The sequence below is a fragment of the Mandrillus leucophaeus genome, unplaced genomic scaffold (assembly GCF_000951045.1).
Source record: "Mandrillus leucophaeus isolate KB7577 unplaced genomic scaffold, Mleu.le_1.0 Scaffold5, whole genome shotgun sequence".
Classification (NCBI taxonomy): Eukaryota; Metazoa; Chordata; class Mammalia; order Primates; family Cercopithecidae; genus Mandrillus; species Mandrillus leucophaeus.
Genome location: NW_012105364.1, coordinates 6,808,648 through 6,828,550, shown reverse-complemented (window position 1 = coordinate 6,828,550; position 19,903 = coordinate 6,808,648).

Genomic DNA, 19,903 nt, shown 5'->3' with positions numbered 1-19,903 from the left:
CACCATACCCAGCTAATTTTTTTTTCTTTTTTTTTTTTTTTTTTTTAGAGATGAGGTCTTTCTATGCTGCCTAGGCTGGTCTCAAACTCCTGGCCTCAAGCAGTCTCCCCACCTCTGCCTCCCAAAGCGCTGGGATTACAGATATGAGCTACTGTGCCTATCCTCCCATGGCTTCTGAATGCCTTGCCAAGCAGTAAAAACTTGTTCAGATTCTCTATGAACTATGGTTAACAGAAAAACAGTTTAATTTCCTGGGAATGTTTCTGTATATAAATAAAGGAGTACTGAGCATGGTGGTGTGCCTGTAGTGCCAGCTACTTTCAAGGCTGAGGTGAGAGGATTCACTTGAGCCCAGGAATTTGAATCCAGCCTGGGGAACATAGCAAGACCCCATCTCTAACAACAAAAAAAATTGTCATAATGTTGGTCCCAGAAAAGTCGAGAGATTGTATGTCAAAACTTTACTAAGAGTTGTGTGTCATTTTGGAAAATCACATCTTTGAAGGCAAAGCTCCCAACAGTAATTGAGTTATTAAAACAACACCCCTGTATCAGTCTACGTTTGCACCACATGCCTTCATGATGATTCTACATATAGGCGCAAGCATGTCATTATTTCATTCTATTATGCATAATCATGTCTGAACATTTACATGTTGAAAAGCATATTCTTGTAAATTATGTCATTTTAGTTTTATATATCAGTTAGGGAATTGTATTGATTTTTAAAAATATGTCAGTTTTTTAAAAGTGGGGTTTTACTCTGTTATTTTATTTCAGGATAATAAGAGGATATTATCAAATATTTGCTATAAAAGAGGATGTTTTTATTCTGGCGGTTAAAAAAGGATCTCATTACGATCTCTCAGTGAGTTGAATTCTCTCTACAGCAGCTCTAATAACTGGTTGTCCAGCTCTGCTTGAACATCCTCAGGGCAGGGAACTCATCACCTCTCCAGGTCATCTGTCCCATCAATAGGGAGCTGCCTGTTAGAAAGTGACTGCACACAAGGAGCTGAACCTGTCATTGAGCATCTCCCACCTCTGACTGGTCCTGGTCACGCCTTTGAAGGCTACATAGAACATGTCAGCTCTTCTACGTGAGATATTCTTGATACTTGTAGATGACTGTATTAGTCCATTTTTTCATTACTATAAAATACCTGAGACTGGGTAATTTATAAAGAAAAGAGGTTTAATCGGCTCATGGTTCTGCAGGCTGTACGAGAAGCGTGGTAGCATCTGCTCAGCTTCTGGGGATGCCTCAGGAAACTTACATGAAGGAAAGTGAAGGGGGCAGCAGGCACATCTTACGTGGCTGGAGGATGAGGAAGAGAGAGAGGGGAGGTGCCACACACTTTTAAACAACCAGATCTCCTGAGAACTCTGTCATGAGAATAGCACCAAAGGGATGGTGCTAAACCATTCGTGAAGGATGCACCCCCACAATCCAATCACCTTCCACCAGGCCTTACCTCCAACATGGGGGATTACAATTGAATGTGACATTTGGGTGGGGACACAGATCCAAACCATATTAGTGACCCTTTAAACCGTACCTCCCCACTACTGTCTTCTCTTCTCCAGACAGAATTCACTATTCTGTATGTGACATTCTTGTGCCTCCTTGTTATCCTGGCCAATCCAGGCACTGTACTATGGTGAGACCAGTAGGTTCAATTCCGTTCAATGTTTATTTTATAGACTGTTGACTGACCTATGCCATTCACTGTGCTCAGCTCTGTGAACACAAAGATGATTTAGAAGCAGCTGTTGTCCCTGGGAGCTGAGCCAGCAGTAAAACAGTCCCATAAAATGGAGAATTAAATACATATTAATCTCCCTTTTCTCCCAAGACATCCTCTAGACTTATAGGAAGGAGATTTAAAAGAAAACATTAACACGCAATGAGGAAGAGAGGCCATCAGCAGATGAAGATTCTACCAAGTTCTAGAAGAGCAGGTGGAGCAGAGGTGTGGGATGGCAGTGTAATAGAGAGGAGGAAGCATTAGCTTAGAGCACTCAGAGAAGGGGGTTTGGGAAAGAAGGAGCTTATTTGCCCCTGGAGAACGCGTAGGAGGGGTCCCCTAAGGGCCAGGTATGGCGGAAAGCAAGAGAGAGAGAGCTGGTACCAGAATAAGGGGATTATTTGAAAGTCCACTTATAAAGCAGTCAGCCCCTACACCAAATGCAGTATTTACAGGCAAAGCCCTATCCCAGCCCCTACACCAAATGCAGTATTTACAGGTAGAGCCCTACGCCTCAGCCAGAACATTGGAATCTTTTCTCAGGATGACTGAGTTGTCTCAGAGAACAGGCATGTGAGGATGCCACTGAGCCAGCTCCCACTGAAAACCCAAAAGCCACACTCAGCTCCTAAGAAAACTCCACTCCCAAACACACAGCTCCCACATGATCAATGTCTTATTCTTAAATATATACATATATAACCAAAGTTAATCCACCCCCAAGGAAAGTCCAGTGTGATTGAGACCAAGGAAAACAAAGAGAAAACCCCTGAGGAAATGGAAATAACATAAAAAACAGAAAATAACTGAAAACAAAACAAAACAAACCCTGAATTAATGTCCACAATATTGAAAAGGAAACCTCAGAGGACAAGAAAGTGCTCTTGAAAATTAAGATAATTTAAAAATGACTGCCGCCCAAATAAAATATCCAGTAGAATTAGCGATAAAGTTAAGGAAACCCCCCAGGAAGTAGAAGATAAAATTTCAGCACAATTGGAAAATGCAGTTGAAGAAATCTCCCAGAAAGCAGAGTAACAGGACAAAAGGAAAAGATCATAAAAATGAAAAAAGAATCCATTTGATAAGTTTATATTGGCCTATAGGAGTTCCAGAAAGAACAGAAAATTGAAGGGAGGAAGTTATCAAATACATAATACTGGAAAATTCTCAACCCTGAAGTTTAGAAGCCTTAAAGAGTCCACTGAGTCCACCCAGCAGAAAGAATGAAAATAGATCCACAGCAATGCATGTCAACCTAAAATTTCAGAGTATCAGAGACAAAGAGAATAACCAAGAAACTTCCACAAAGAAAATATAAAATCCCCAATAAATGTTACAGTGGCATGAGAATTCTGTTTTGTTTTGTTTTTAAGATCGAGTCTCACTCTGTTGCCCAAGCTGGAGTGCAGTGGCGAGATCATAGCTTGCTGAAGACTTGAACTCTGGGCTCAAGCAATCCTTCCACCTCAGCCTCCCAAGTAGCTGAGACTACAGGCATGCACCACCATCCCCTGCCAGAGAATTCTTAATGGCAACACTAGGCCCTAGAATGCAGGGCAACCTGGCCTTCAAAACTCAGAGAGAAAGTAATTTCAATCCAGAATTCAGCACTCAGATAAAGTATCATCAAACATGAGGGTAGAATAAAGATACTTTTCAGATATGTCAGGACTCAGCACCCTATTTATGGAAGTTATTAATCATGTGTTCCAGCAAAATAAAAAATTAAGCCAAGAAAGCCAGACGGAAAAATCCAGAGACGATGGCTCCATTCTGGAGTGCAGTTGGGAGAAGTCCCAGGCTGATAGCTGTGCAGGGAGCATAGGGAGCTGAGGACAGAGGGCTCATGGCAAGGAGTGCCCTGGAAAGGCGGAGACTTGATAAAGTTCCTAGGTGCCAGAGCTTCTCAAGAAAGCATAGAGGAGTGTTTAAAGGAGCTCATGAAAAAAAGTAAAATAAAAACAACTAGAAATCCCTGGAAAACCAAAAAATCAAAATCTACATACAAAAATAAAATGTAACCTTGTACTTTAATTGATTCTGTAGCAACAAGGTTAATATAGTCACAATAATGGAAACATGATTTAAGCAAAGATGGTGATAGAATAGGACAGGCAACGTGATAGAACTAAGCCCTCCTCTCTTATGTAAGATGTAAAAATGACATATACATTTGATCGATCAGGAAATAACTGTATAAATATATTTAGAGATATGAAAATAAATACCAAAGAAACAGCTGAAGAGTCAAAAGTGGTTGCCTCCAGGGAGTGGACCTGGGATGGGAGAGAGGGACCTGGGTTGGATTTTATCCATTATCAATCTTTTGATAGTTTGACTTTTTTTAACCATGTGCATATAAACATATAAAAAACCTCAAATCAAAATGTGCTAAGTGGTCAGGTGTGGTGGCTCATACCTGTAATCCTAGCGCTTTGGGAGACCAAGGCGGAAGGATTGCTTGAGCTCAGGAGTTATTAACCAGCCTGGGCAACATAGTGAGACCTCAACTCTATATAAAATTAGAAAGTGGTCCAGGTGCAGTGGCTCACGCCTGTAATCCCAGCACTTTGGGAGGCCGAGGCGGGAGAATCACCTGAGGTCAGGAATTCGAGACCAGCCTGACTAACATGGTGAAACCCTGTCTCTACTAAAAATACAAAAATTAGGTGGGTATGGTGGCGGACGCCTGTAATCACAGGTACTCGAGAGGCTGAGGCAGAAGAATCGCTGGAACCTGGGAGGCAGAGGTTGCAGTGAGCCAAGATTGTGCCATTGCACTCCAGCCTGGGTGACAGAGTGAGACTCTGTCTCAAAAATTAAATTAAATTAAATTAAATTAAATTAAATTAAATTTAAAGAAAGGCAAATGTGGTAAATGACAAGCAGCATGCATTGAGGGAAGATGCAGGCAGCCTGGACCAAGAGGATGGCTGTTGGTTAAGATAACCAGTGTGGTATTACTACCTGGCTTTAGTATCCCTAGAGCATGATATCCAAGATGGGCTGCCCAGGAAACAAGGAAGGCTGGTGGGACCAGGTCACAGGAGCCATGTAGACTCTGGCAGAGACTTGGACTCCATCCCTGTGGCAATGAGGAGCCACTTAGGGGTTTTCAGAAGGAAAGTGATATGATTGAATTTGGGTTTTAGAAATACACCTTGATAGCAATCATTCTGGAAGCTGACTCTAAATGGGTCAGCAATGGAAAAGGAAAATCAATTTAGGAGGCCATTGTAGCAATCCATGTAGGGGAGGATACGGTGGTCTGAACCAAGACAAGGGGTGGAGGGTTGGAGGGCTGGAGGAATCAAATTAAGGCAAATATTTAGAGAGTAAATATATGGCAAGACTTGATTCATTGAACACACAGGATGAGGAGGCTTTACCTGGAGGAATGGGCAGATGATCAGGCAACTCACTAAATAAGGTAGAGGTTTAGTGGTTGAGATGTTGGTTCAGTGTTGAACACGTTGAGCTTGAGGTGCTTTCAGACAATGAAGATGTCTAGGAGCCTGCTGAAGATACAAATTGGACGCCCTGGGGAAAGGTCAGTCCTAGAACCCTAGACTGAGGGGCCATCAGTCTTTGCTGGGCAATGGGACAGTGGCCCAAAGAGCAGCTAGTGAGAAAAATGGTGGACCAGGGACAAAACCCGGATTTTAGCATTTAAAGGGCAGGCTAATGCTCTAGATAAGGTTGAATATCTTTTCATCTATTTCTGTGAAATACCTATTTTGTGTTTCGATCATTTTTCTATTTCTATTTATTTAAAGCTAGAGCCATTGTCTAGTTTAATGATAAAACTATAGAAAAGTATGATGAAACTCCCACCAGAGTAAGGAGCACTTACATGAAGTATTAACTAAAGCAGTTAAATAGGAAAAAAGAAATGAAGCACCAAATTAGAAAACAGGAAGTAAGTTCATATCAGTAATATTAAATGATGTGATTTCTTAACTTGAAATCCCAAGAGGGTCAATGGGAAAAAATATAAATATAAGAATTCTATACAGTTTCTGATAGAAAATTAATATGGCAAATTGATAGCACTCCCATATAAAACAATAGGAAGTTTAAAAATACAATGGAAGGTGAAAACCATTGTAATAACAATGACCGTGCAAGGTTCATGTGAAGAATTTTAAAACATTATTGAGGAACATATAGAAGAACTCATGAAATGGAAATAAGAAACTCCATTCTTGAATTGGAAAATGTTGATCTGAAGTATTATAAAGATGTTAATTCTTCTAAATTATGCTTTACACTTAAATACCTAGAGAACTTTTTTCTTGCGACCAGACAAGCTTGTTCTTAAGTTTATACAGAAAAAATAAATATGTACAAATATCCAGGAAGTTTTCTTTAAAAAAAAAAAAACAAAAAAAACCATGAGACGAGATCAGTTTCACTACATATGAAAACATAATTGAAATAGAGAAGTACATGGGAATATTCGGTCAGATTAACAGAACAGAATGAAGAGCTCACAAATAGACCCAAATTAATATGGGAATTCAGTGTGTCATAAAATGGCATCTCATATCAGATGGGAAAAGACAGGTAGTTCAATATGTAAGGCTGGGACAGCTGAAGACACATTTAGGAGAAAAGATGATTCCCACTTTACTCTTTACATCAAAATAATGGAGAAAATATTCAAGTTAAAGCTGAAGTCATAAAAGTACTGGAAGAAAACACGGCGCACAGACACACACAATCACCCCTGCGCACAGGCACACACACACACGCAAAGTCTTGGAGTAAAGAAAGACTCACGAAGCCATAACACACCCAAAAATTAAATCAGCTTGGCGTGGTGGCTCATGCCTGTAATCCTAGCACTCTAGGAGGCTAAGGTGGGTAGACTGCTTGAGGCTGGTGGACTGCTGGAGGCCAGGAGTTCAAGACCAGCCTGGGCAACATGGTGAAACCTCGTCTCTACTAAAAATACCTAAAAAATTAGCTGGATATGGTGGCAGGCGCCTGTAATCCTAGCTACTCAGGAGGCTGAAGCAGGGGAATCGCTTGAACCCAGGAGGCCGAGGTTGCAGTGAACTGAGATTGAGCCACTGCATTCCAGCCTGGGTGAGAGAGCGAGACCCTGTCTCAAAAATAAATAAATAAATAAATAAATAAATAAATAAATAAACTATATAAAAATGACTTACTTCTGCACTAGAAAAAAGCCATATATATAATATCTTACGTTATGATAAATTGGGGAAGATATTTGCAAGCATACATGGCAGACAAATGACTACTTTTTCTATATAAACAATTTTGTATAGATATGGGATGCCTTTGAAAGGACACATACAGGTACCCCCCCTTTAGGTATTCCTCCCTCCCTCCCTCCCTCCCTCCCTTCCTTCCTTCCTTCCTTCCTGCCTTCCTGTCTTCCTTTCTCCCTTCCTCCCTTCCTTCCCTCAAATTAGGAGAAAACAGCCTTCGTGTTATCCCAGCACCATTTCTTGAATAGCACCTTCTTTCCCTCACCAACTTGAAATGCCAATTGGATTTTATATTCTGCTCCTTTGATCTGTCTGTTTCCTCTGACACCAGAATTTTACTGCTGCAATTACTACAGGTTTAAAAATATACCTTTTTCATACTTGGTATGACAAGTGTGCCCTGTTCTAATTCAGTCTTTTTCCCCAACATTTTCTTATGAATTTCCTCATACTGATTCATCCAGATTAATGTGAGATTCATTTTATCAAATTCTACTCAAAACTCAATTGAGATTTTGATTGCAATTATGGGAAATGCATATGTGAATTTGGACAAGATTGACATTTTTACAATATCAAGTCTCCTCATCTTGAAACAAAGTATGGCCTCCTCTTAATTCAAATTGTTCAGTAAAGCATAAGGGCTTTTCTTTAGGGAGTCTTGCACTCTTCTTGTTTAAATTCTTCCCTAATATTTTATATTTTAGTTGCTATTGTGAATGAAATTCTCTTTCCTATTCTATTTTCAGGTTGGTGGTTGCCACTGTATTTAAAAGCTAATAAAATTATCTACATTTCTTTTATAACTGCCTTATTAGACTCTCTTATTAATTATAATTTTCACTTGATCTTCAGATTTTCTATGAAGTCAATCAGGTTTTTGACTCCCTCTTTACAATAATTAAATCACATTTTTTTTTAAAAAAAGAAAAAGTCTCTTTTTTTTGTTCTTTTTTTAAGACGAAGTCTCAATCTGTCTCCCAGGCTGGAGTGCAGTGGCCCCATCTTGGCTCACTGCAACCTTCGTCTCCGAGGTTCAAGCGATTCTCCTGCCTCAGCCTCCCGAGTAGCTGGAACTACAGGTGTGTGCCGGCACACTTGGCTAATTTTTGTATTTTAGTAGAGACGGGGTTTCACCATGTTGGCCAGGCTGGTCTTGAATTCCTGAACTCAAGTGATCCTCATGCCTTGGCTTCCCAGAGTGCTGAGATACAGGTGTGAGCCACCGTGCCCGGCCTTATTTTTCTTTTGACTAGAACTCACTTCCAAACAATATTTCATGATAGCGTTCATCAAGGAAATTCTTATGCATTCACAGGTCAGAGTTTTATCTTTAAGTATAACATTAGCTCTTGGTTTAGATTTGTTCTTTATCCTGCTTTGGGATTATCTCTTTATTGCTAGTTTAGTAAGAATATATATATATATTTTAAGTATATTGGATTTTATCAAATGTCCTTTGGGCTTCTATCGAATGATCGTATGATTTTTCTCCTTTCATCTATTCATGAGATAAATTGCATTAAGAGATTTCCCAAGGCTTGGCACAGTGGCTTACACCTGTAATCTTAACACTTTGGGAGGCCTAGGCAGGCTGATCACCTGAGGTCGGGAGTTCGAGACCAGCCTGACCAACATGGAGAAACCACATCTCTACTAAAAATACAAAATTAGCCAGGCGTGGTGGCACATGCCTGTAATCCCAGCTACTCAGGAGGCTGAGGTAGGAGAATCGCTTGAACCCAGGAGGGAGAGATTGCGGTAAGCCGAGATCGCACATTGTACTCCAACCTAGGCAACAAGAGTGAAACTCTGTCTCCAAAAAAAAAAAAAAGAGAGAGAGAGAGACAGAGAGATTTCCCGATGTTGACAATTTTCAAATTCCTGGAAAAAACTTTACTTTGTCGTTATGTTATTATTTGTATTATTCTTCTGCTGAATTGTATTTGTAATATTTTATTTTTGTTCTCATTAATGTTGGTATCTGAGAGTATAGATTGCTCTTCCCAAAAGCTTAGCTGAGATGGGGAGAAAAGAGAGGGCCAGAGCTCTAGAGAGACCCAGGGTGGAGTAAGTGGACATTGCGAGCATATTAACAGGCTTTGGGGATGTAGCCAGGAGAAGGAAGAACTTGGGGATATGAGAGAAGGAGGAGAGCAATGAGGCACCAGGGGAGAGAGATGGCAGCGGGGCCAGTACACCAGTGTCCTGGGGCCGCCAGCAGGAAGAGGACAGAACCATGGCCTGGACTGTTCTGGAATGAAGGAGGACAAGGCGGGTGGCACAGACTAAATCTGCAGAGGGCACAAGGACGTCAGAGCAGGGCACAGCTGGAAGCCTTGGTGGGCATCAGGGCTGTGGGAGCAAGATTGTCTGCAGGGTTGGTAGAGGAGGACTTGAGGCAGGTTATGAACATTGAAAACAGTTGCCAAGAGAAGTGGGGACAACCCAGAGGATTGCCAGGGGGTGCAGAGGCCCCACTGAGGTTAAAAACCATGGCTTTATGCGGCATCAGTTTGCAAGGTTATGCCATTATTCCTTCTAGAGGCGCTGTGGGAGTGGGGCTGATCCGGACTGGGTGTTGATGGATGAGTGTGGAAGGCAGACAACGAGGCCAGGGAGTTGCGCAGGTCCCACGTCAGCCAGGGAACAGCAAGGAGCCGAAGAGGACACACACAGCACACAGGCCTCTCTGCAAGATGCTCTCATAGTTTGTCTTTGCTTTATATTTCCACCTTGAGGCAAAATTTTCCATTTCTGCCCTGTCACAAAACAAACAGGATGCACCATGGCTTAAGCTAGATCACTTATGTAACGGATTCCATGCTCTGCCACGTTCTTGACAGTTACAAAACGTCTGTGCTGCTGGGACATCATGATGGGACAACAGAACGTGTGTGCTAATGTGGGGGGCATTCTGGGACACAGGGCGCCTGAGCCCCTGCTTCCACTTCGGGCAGTTAGGGCATCAACAGGAGCATGGCTCAGGTGATCAGGCAAGCAGGCTGGCCCAGCCAGGGAGTGTCCCCACTAGCCTGATAGGCTGGGAGCAAGGGGACTGGTGGGGACGGGGCTGCAGGGAGTCGGCTTGGGTGTGGGTACCTTAGGGAACTGCAGACATAGGGCCCAGGAGGCTGGCCCCAGGAACTGGCCTTCATATGGACACGGAGGTCACCCTCAATGATGCCAGGGCATGAAGTAGATGGGGTGTGACCTGAGTGACCTGCTCAAGGGCTCCCTGCTAGTAAATGGTAGGGTGGCACACACCCAGGTCTGGGGCTCCGTAGAGGACAGCAGGTGGCCTTCCTGGTGAGGGTGTGACCTGTGGGCACCTGCTGTCCTGTAGGACCTAGAACCTGAGCCCTTGCTCTTCCACTTCAGGCAGTTAGGGCATCGATGAGAGAGTGGCTCAGGTGGCCTGCAGTGCAGCTCAACCCAGACGCTGCCATCATTCCTCCTTGCCTGTGGCTGGCCTCTGGGTGACTGGGGAAGGTGTCCAACCCTGAATGTGCCCAGGCAGCAGGGGAACACAGTGCAGCCTTCCAGGACCAAGGGACCTGCCCCCATTTCACAGTAACCGAGCCCTCGCCTCCGCTTCTTGGCATGTTCTTCTGGGGCTGACCACCTCCAGATGCCAGAAGGGTACAGTGGCTGTGAGATTTGGCTTCCAAAACACCGGGTTCAAACCCTGACTGCACCATTGCTAGCTGTGTGACGTTGGGCAAGTGGCCATCTCCGAGTTTCAGTTTTCTCATCTGCAAAAAGGGGACAAGACTTAGATTTCTCTTGCCGGTCACTTTCCTGACTAAAGCAGAGTCTGTGTGTCACTGTTGGGTTCTCTGAGAGGGTGAGTGGCACATGGGGGTTTATCTGGACATGCCCTCAGAATCCACACCTGTGGAGAGGAAGCAGGATTGGGCAGGAGAAGAGGCTAGGCTGCAGCACAGGCCCTGTGAAGACCTCCCTGACCCCGGGGAAGCTCTGAAGCAGAGGCGGCCCTACAGAGCTCTCCAGAGTCAGCTGCTGAAGTAGCTTGCCCTGTGAGGAAGGTTTGACTTTGGATAAGGTGACTTTCTTTGGTCAAGGACAGTTCCTGAAGAGATATGAGGCCTGTCAGGGTGGCAGCACTCCCAGCAGCTGGGGACTAAGTCCTTCCGTTGTAAAAGGGGATCTGACCTGTGCTTCACAAAGCGCCCTAATGCATTCATCAAACTACACTATTATTAGCATGGTTGCACACAGACAAGCAGGAACTTGGCTGGGATGGGATGGCCAATGCATCGGTCATTGGAGTCTCTCCTGGGCTCAGCTCCTGCATGGACTGGCTGATTTGGAGGGGCCATGAACCCCCTAATACCATGTGAAAAATCCTGAATATCTTTTCTGAGGTGAGAGTCCAATTTTTATCAGCTTCCAAAAGGACTCTGTGACCTTAATGTTTAGGAATCATTACTTTAGGGTCACATTTCAAGTAGAGAAGGAGGTTTCCTTTACCTTCCGCTCTACATCCTGCCTCTCCTAGCTAGCCATGTCAGGAAAGCCCCCCTCCAGACCTCTAGAATCCTCTAGAATCCCTTTTCCCTCTGGCCCTTCCTCCAATCCTGTAACCACCACACCAGTCCTAACCTAAGAGTTGTGTGTTGGCATCTGGATCTCAGTTCTGCCCTGCCATTCACAATCTACATGGCTTTGGCAAGTTTCTGAACTTCCATGAATCTTAGTCTCCTTATCTGTGAAATGCAAATGATTATACCGATGTGATAGCTACATCTTGAAGATGGATTCTGTGAGATGGTTGAGGGAAGTGCCCTGCACATCATGTAAAGTACAGCAGGTAATTCATAAAAAAAAAATCATTCTCTTTTGGGGGTTCAATCATCCTTTCCCCTTTCCTGTCTGCCTCTCTTAGCACACCTGAGCATAACTGGATAGTGCCTCAAAACCAGGATGGCTCAAGTCCAGCTGCTCCCAGCACAGGCCCTCACAGCTGGGTCTCTTCCATCGCCCCATTTGCAGTCCCCACATAGGAGCTGGAGCCCTCAGCAGGTGGCCTTGTTCCTAGGATCCTGAGAAAACACTTGATTCATAGGAACGGCAAGTTACATCTGATGAATCCTTAAGCATTCCCAAAGGGCATTCCCACCTGGCTCTCATCACATCCCTGTGTGGTGGGCAGGGCAGGGATTACTTCTGTGTTTCCCCGAGGGAGAATGGCATTCCTCCAGGCATATCCAGCTTCATAAACTCACATGGATTGAGTGGTGATATGGTTTGGCTTTGCGTCCCCACCCAAATCTCATCGTGAATTGTAATCCCCAGGTGTTGAGGGAGGAACCTGGTGGGAGGTGATTGGAACATGGGGGCAGTTTGCCCCATGCTGTTCTAGTGATAGTGAGTGAGTTCTCACAAGATCTGATGGTTTTATAAGGGGCACTGCCCTCTTCACTCCTCACTCTTCTCTCTCCTACCACCATGTGAAGAAGGTCCTTGCTTCCCCTTCCCCTTCTGCCATGATTGTAAGTTTCCTGAGGCCTCCCCAGCCACGTAGAGCTATGAGTCAATTAAATGTCTTTCCTTTCTAAATTACCCAGTCTCGGGTATTTCTTTAGAGCAGTGTGAGAACAGACTAATACAAGTGGTCAAACTAAATTCTCCTTTGGATGTCGTAGTGTAGTGGTTAACAACGAGACACGTGAGCCAGACTTACTGTCTGGGTTCAGATCCCAGCTCTGCTACTTACTAGTTGTAGAACCCTGGATGTTTTACTTTACCTATCTGTACCTCAGTTTCTTCATCCGTAAAAATGGGGAAAATAATGGCTTCTTTGTCATGGGCTGTCCCAGGAACAGAAGTGGTGTCTAGGACAGTGCCTGCTATTGTGTAAGTGTGAGTTCTTGTGTGAATGGTGTATTATTCACACTGCACCTTCTCGGGGTTGGAACCCACCAGCCCTTTCTCGCCACATTGAAGCATCATTCACCATATTCTGTTTTTTCTCAAAGTGCGTCAGTATTTTCAGTGGGCTTCCAAGGGCTTCATTTGAGCCCTGGGCCCCATACCCGCTTGACTCCTTAAACATCTTGCATCTTCTTCTGTTTTAGTCATTTCCCCCAGCATTGCTTCCTTACCCACAGCAACAGCTCTCCTCAACCATCACCCTTCCCAGCTGCTGTACGTAGCAGCTTCCCGGCTTCCATTCCCCTGACCAGGAAGCTTCTAAATAAAACAAAACCCCTTGGGCTCCTTGCCTTCCCCCTTTCCCCTTACTCAAGCCCCGACTGTGGGCTCTGTAAGGGTTTATTTCCCTGAAGCTGCTGTCTCGTGGTCCCGTGGCTGCTCACGTCCTTCCTCAGAGCCGTCTCTCCTTGGCTGGCACCGCCCCTCCTCCCCACCATGCCCCTCTTCTTCCCTCCTCTTCCCCTACCTGGCGTCCATTACACTCTCCTAATCTGACCCCGGATTACCAGCCTGCTCCCAATCTCTAGCTCCTCCTCATCCCCAGGCCCCGTCCAGTCCCCAGCGGGCTGTCCTGGGACCCCCTCTCCTGCTCCCTCCATCCTTAGTGGTCTCTTTGCTGTGCTCTCAGCTCCTCAAATCCTCCCGCCCTAACTCAGACGCTCTGGGAGCTCCAGCCTCGGGCTCTGGCTCTGGGCGGGACTCTTCCCCTGCCGCCTTATTGGGCCCTCAAATTCAAGAAGTCCAAGCACCAGATTAACATTTTCTCCTTGCCCCAAAATTAGCTCCTCCTTCTGGTTTCTTTTTGTGACGGTGGCTCTGTCCTCCCAGGCACCGCAAGGGACATCTGGGCCGTGAGGCCTCCTGCCCGCCCACACGCCCCCACCCCAGACGAGCCCTGCCCCCTCCTGCACATTGCGTTTCTGTTCTTCCTGTTACACATCATTACCTAAAAATAATTATAAAGTTAATTTTTGTTCTCATGGCGAATTCTCATGCTCGTGATAGACAATTTGGAAAATAGAGATAAAGACAAAGAAGACAATAGAAAGTACCCACGATTTCACCAACCAGAGAGACAGAATCACTGTCTGTCTTCCAATTAGGAAGATGGCCTTTCCTCTTTTAAAAGACCTATGCTGAATATAAAAAAATTTTTAATTCTTTCAAATTAAAACCATCTATGCAAAGTGTTTTGTGACCTGATTTTGAAACCTATGTTTCATGAACATTTCCATCTAGTTATTTTACTATACCTATACATTTTATTTTAAAAATGTAAGCAATTTATGCATTGGATAAAAACTTTAAAACATGTCATAGGTAGGAAATGAACTTGTAAGGGAAGATTTGTGCTACCAGAAATCAAGAACTATTTTAATGCTATAGTTAAGACTGTGTCTTAGTATAGGAATAAACAAATACATAAAGAGAAGTGCATATGTGGAAATCTAATTCATGACAAGAATGGGCACTGCAGATTTGTTGGGATAGATTGGGCTATTCAATAAATAGTGTGGGGACAATTGGTTTTCAATATAGAAAATAAAATAAAACTGTGCCCATACATCACATTCTTCACAAAACTCAATTCCGTATATACTCAATACTCTAACTTAAAAGGCAAAGTTGTATAACTTTTAGAAGATAACAGAGATTATCTTTATGATCTCAGGCAAGGAAGGGTTTCTAAACAAGACACAAAAACATAAGCAATAGAGGAGAGACCTGGTAGATCAGACTACATTAAAATTAAGAACTTCTGTTCATCAAGTGAATCATAAGGAGAGTGAAAAAAGTCAAAGTCACAAATTGGAAGAAAATATCAGTCACATATGAAACCAGCAAAGGCCAAATGCAGCTAGTTATATATAAAGACCTTCTACAAATCAATAAGAAAAAGAGAACGAAAAGAGCAATGGACAAAAGACATGAAATTTTGCTCATTGTTCAACATATATTTATTGAAGCCTACTGTATATTGTGCAGTGTTTTTACATCCTGGGGTATATTGATAAATAAGCTAATAAACCTGTCTGTCCTCATGGAGCTTGCTTTCCAGCACAGCAGCACAGACAATAAACAATAGACATAAGAAATAAGTAAAGTGTAAAGTATACTAGAAGGTTAAAGTGCATAGCAAAAACAAAAATAGAGGCATAGAAGCCAGTAGAGAAAGCGAGAGAGAAGGTGGTTTGCAGTATTAAATAAGGGCATCAGCACAGGCCTTGTTGAGAAGGTGAGATGTGTGCAAAGACTGGAAGGAAGGGAGGGAGTGACCCAGGGATATCTGGGAGAACAGCATTCCAGGCAGAGGGAACAGCCAGAGCAAAGGCTTTAACATGCCTGGTGAGTTTGAAGAACAGCAAGAAGGCCAATGTGGTTGCAAAAGAATGATGGAGGGGAAGAATGGAGGAGGGGAGGCTGGGGAGAACATGAGCCAGCACAACATGGTCTTCTAGGCTATTATAAGAATTTCATTGTGACTCAGAGAAAAATAGGAAGCCATTGCTGCAAACATGAGCCTGGCTGGTGATGCATGCCATGTGGAGAGCCTGAGAGAAAGGCCCCACCCTTTCATTCTGACTGTAGCTTCCCTCCCAGTGTTTGGTTACTATACTGCTCCCCAGGGTGAGTCCTAAGTCCCAGAATGCTGAAATAATATAGTATAAGTTCTCCAACTTTAGTTCCTTTTTCAAAATCGGATACTCTGGGTTCTTCGTATTTTTACACAAATTTTGTATTTCTGAAATATTTTAGTTTTGTTGAAGTACACTTTATAAACAATAAAATCCACTCACTTTAGGTATACAGTTTGATGAATTTGGGTAATGCATGCTATATGTTTCATTTTTAAAACCACAATCTTGATATAGAGCTGTTCCATTTCACTAAAAAAATTCTTTACACTGACTGGGTGCAGTGGCTTACGCCTATAATCCCAGCACTTTGGGAGGCAAAGGCTGGTGGATCACCTGAGGTCAGGAGTTTGAGATCAGCCTGGACAACATGGGGAAACCCCACTTCTACTAACAACACAAAAATTAGCTGGATGTGGTGGTGGGCACCTGTAATCCCAGCTACTCAGGGGCTGAGGCAGAAGAATCACTTGAACGCAGGAGGCAGAGGTTGCAGTAAGCCAAGATCACGCCATTGCACTCCAGCCTGAGCGAGAAGAGCAAAACTGTCCCCCTCCCAAAAAAAATCACACCCCTTTGTAGTTAATACCCTCTCCAGATTCCTGGCCTCAAACCACCACTGATCTGCTTCCTGTCACTATGGTTTTACACTTTTAAAAAGCTCACATAAATTGAATCATATAGGATATAGTATTTTATGTCTGGCATCTTTCACTTAGCATGTTTTTGAGATCCCTCCATGATGATGCATCTGTCACTGGAGCTCTAGAAAGTAGAATTTGCTTCCTTAATGTATCAAGTCTGATTGCCTAATATTGTCCTACTTCATGAAAAATGTGAGAATTTACAATGGAACTATTCCACGCTCCCTCATCCTTTGTGCCACTATTGTCATACATGTCACTTCTATATATGTTATATACCCAACAACATGATGTTATTATTTTTAACAGTTTTCTTTGAAATAATTTTTAAAAAGGGCAGGGCATGGTGGCTCACACCTGTAATCCCAGCACTCTGGGAGGTCAAGACAGGTGGATCACATGAGGTCAGGAGTTCAAGACCAGCCTGACCAACATGGTGAAACCCCGTCTCTACTAAAAATACAAAAAAATAGCTGGGTGTGGTAGTGGGTGCCTGTAATCCCAGCTACTTGGGAGGCCAAGGCAGGAGAATTGCTTGAACCCAGGGGGTGGCAGTTGTGGTGAGCCAAGATCGTGCCATTTCACTCCAACCTGGGAGACAGAGCAAGACTCGCTCTCAAAAATAAATAAATAATAATTAAAAAAGAAAAAAGACAGTCTTATATTTACCCACATATTTATTTTCCAATGTTCTTTCTTCTTCCTGCAGACCACAGTTTCCATGTAGTAACATTTCCATTCAGCTTCAATAACTTCCTTTATCGTTTTTTGCATGCGTATCTGCTGACAATGAATTCTCTTAGCTTTTATTTTATTTGACTTTTTGAAACTGTATTCCCTCATTTTTGAAAAACATTTTCACTGGATATAGAATTCTGTGTTGACAGGGTTTTATTTTCTTTTAGCATGTGAAGAATGTTGTTGCATAGTCTCCTCATCATCATTGTTTCTTATGGGAAGTCAGCTGTCACTTGTAGTTCTTAATGTGTCCTTCTTGCTCTCCCAACACTTCTGGATGTTTTTAAGATTTTTCTCTTGTTTTAGTTTTCAGGAGTTTGATTATGATGTGGCTAGTGTGTTTTTCTTTGTATTGACCCTGGTTGGAGTTCCCTGAGTTTCTTAGATCTGTAGATTCATGTTTTTCACCAAATGTGTGGGAATTTTCAGCCATTTTTTGCTGGAAATATTCTTTTCTGCTCATTCTCTTCTTCCTTTCTTTCTGATTCTCCAATTATATATGTTATATAACTGTTTTAGTCTATTCACTTGCTGCTGATAAAGACATATCCAAGACTGGGTAATTTATAAAGAAAAAGAGGTTTAATAGACTCACAGTTCCATGTGGCTGGGGAGGCCTCACAATCATGGTGGAAGGTGAAAGTCATGTCTTACATGGCAGCAGGCAAGAGAGAAAATGAGAGCCAAGTAAAAGGGGAAACCCTTACAAAACCATCAGATCTCTTGAGACTTGTTCACTACCATAAGAAAAGTATGGGGAAAACCGCCCCCATGATTCAATTATCTCTCACTGGGTCCCTCCTTCAACATGTAGGAATTATGGGAGCCACAGGAGCCACAATTCAAGATGAGATTTCGGTGGGGACACAGATACTTATATTGTTTCATGGGTCAGTGGGTCTCTGGTAATTTTTTAAAAATTATTTTTTCTACAGTCTTCAGACTGGATCATTTCTGTTGCTTTGTTTTCAAGGTTACTGTAGGTCCTTTCTTCTGCAGGCTCCAATCTGATATTAAGTTTATCCAGTGAATTTTTAATTTTAGATCTCATAGTGTTCAGTTCTAGAATTTCCATTTGGATCTTTTTTATAGCTTCCAATTTTCTGCTAAAATTTTACATTTGCTCACTCGTTATATATATCTTTTTCTTTTAAATCCCTGACCATATTTATAATAGCTGTTTAAGAGTCTCTATCTACTAATTCTAACATCTCTGTTATTTGGGGGCCTGTTTTTATTAGCTTACAATAAACAATTATGGGTCTATTTTGCTTATCATGGGCCACATTTTCCTGCTTCTTTTCATGTCTAAAGATGTTTTATTATATGTCCAATATTATGGATGATACATTGTAGGGAATCCAGTTTATATTTTCTGTCTTTAAAAGGTATCGAGTTTTGTTCTGGTACACATTAAATTACAGGTGGATCATCTTGACCCTGCCAGACTAGTTTTTGTTTTTGTTTTTTTCTTTGCTATGTGTTTTCTCCTCAGTCCCAGAGTATGGCACCTACTGTAGGGCATGGTTGTTACTCCTAAGGTGTGGTTTTTCTGAGATTACTCCTAGATCCTTGAAGTGCTCACTGAGGTCTCACTACTCTTTGCTGGACTAGAACTTTGTCTCTGGGCCCTGCACGAACTGTGGTAACCCTGTTCAGTTCTCAGCTCACAGCAGCCACTCTCTGCTGGGCTTTGTGAAGTCTTTCCCTGTGCATAGCACCCTAGCCCTTAGCCAATCACCCACCAGGAACCCCTGTAGACGCTACAGTTTCCTTCTCACAGTTCAAGAGGCTAGGAGTACCAAATGAAGTTGTCTCTCTGTATGCCCAAATTTCCTCTTAGAAGGACACCAGTCAGATTAGTTAGGGCCCACCCTGACAATCTCATTTTTAACTTAATAACCTCTTTCCAGGCCTTATCTCCAACTATAGTCCCATTCTGAGGGACTTGGGGTCAGAGCTTCAACATACGTATTTTGGGGGGACACAGTTCAGCCCATAACAGGTATACTGGCTTTCAAATTCCAGCCATTTCAGCAGGTCTGCAATCTGATCTCTGCCATCTAGAAAGTTCTATGGGTAGAAATGTAAGGCAAATGCAGGCCTCACCTCATGTATTCCTCTTTCTCAACAATTACAGTCCTTCAGTGAAATGCTCTGCTGTGTGGAAAACAAAAACCGACACCAATTCCAGTCCTGTGCTGCCTATGACCCAGTAACTGGAAACAGTTGTTCTGTCTGTTTTGTTGTTCAGGTCTTGAGGGCAAGTCCAGTACTAGTGACTCCAACATGGCCAGCAGCGAAAGCCCAACTGTAGCTTTTTGCCTTCTCTGCCCCAGCTAAGTGGTAAAAATTACTCCCAATGCCAAATGGACTTTCTGCACCGTGAGTTCAGGTTTTCTTTCCCCCATGACACAGTTGTGCTGTGGCGCCCAGCAAATGGCTGGCACTCATTGGCCTCACTTGCCTCAAGTCTCTGCCCCAGTGTGCCTCAGTCTCCCCATCCTACAGACTTTGCATGGGGATTGGGCGAAAAACACCTTCCCCTTCACTTTTCTTATTGCTTTTCCTCCTTTGGGCTTTATTTATTGCCCTAGAAAGAAGAAAGTCAGATTGCTACTGGAGGTAGGTCTGATGGGGAGACAGACAGAGAGACAAAGGCAGGGACAGAAGAAGACAGAGACCTAGAGAGGGAAATCCAAAGGAAAATAGTGAAGCAGGAGGAGAGGTGAGGCAGAAGAGGGTGGGAGAGGCAGCAGGTGGCTGTTCTTCAGGGCTTCATTTGGGCTTGTGCTTTGGGGCCCAAGTCTGGGTACAACCTTTGCAGAGACAGAATTGTGACTTCACATCTATTCCCCCAGGGATGTGCCAGGGTCCAGGGCCCTGGCTAGCTAATAGCAGAGACAACCCAGAGGTGGGTTTGCCTCCTGACTGTGGGT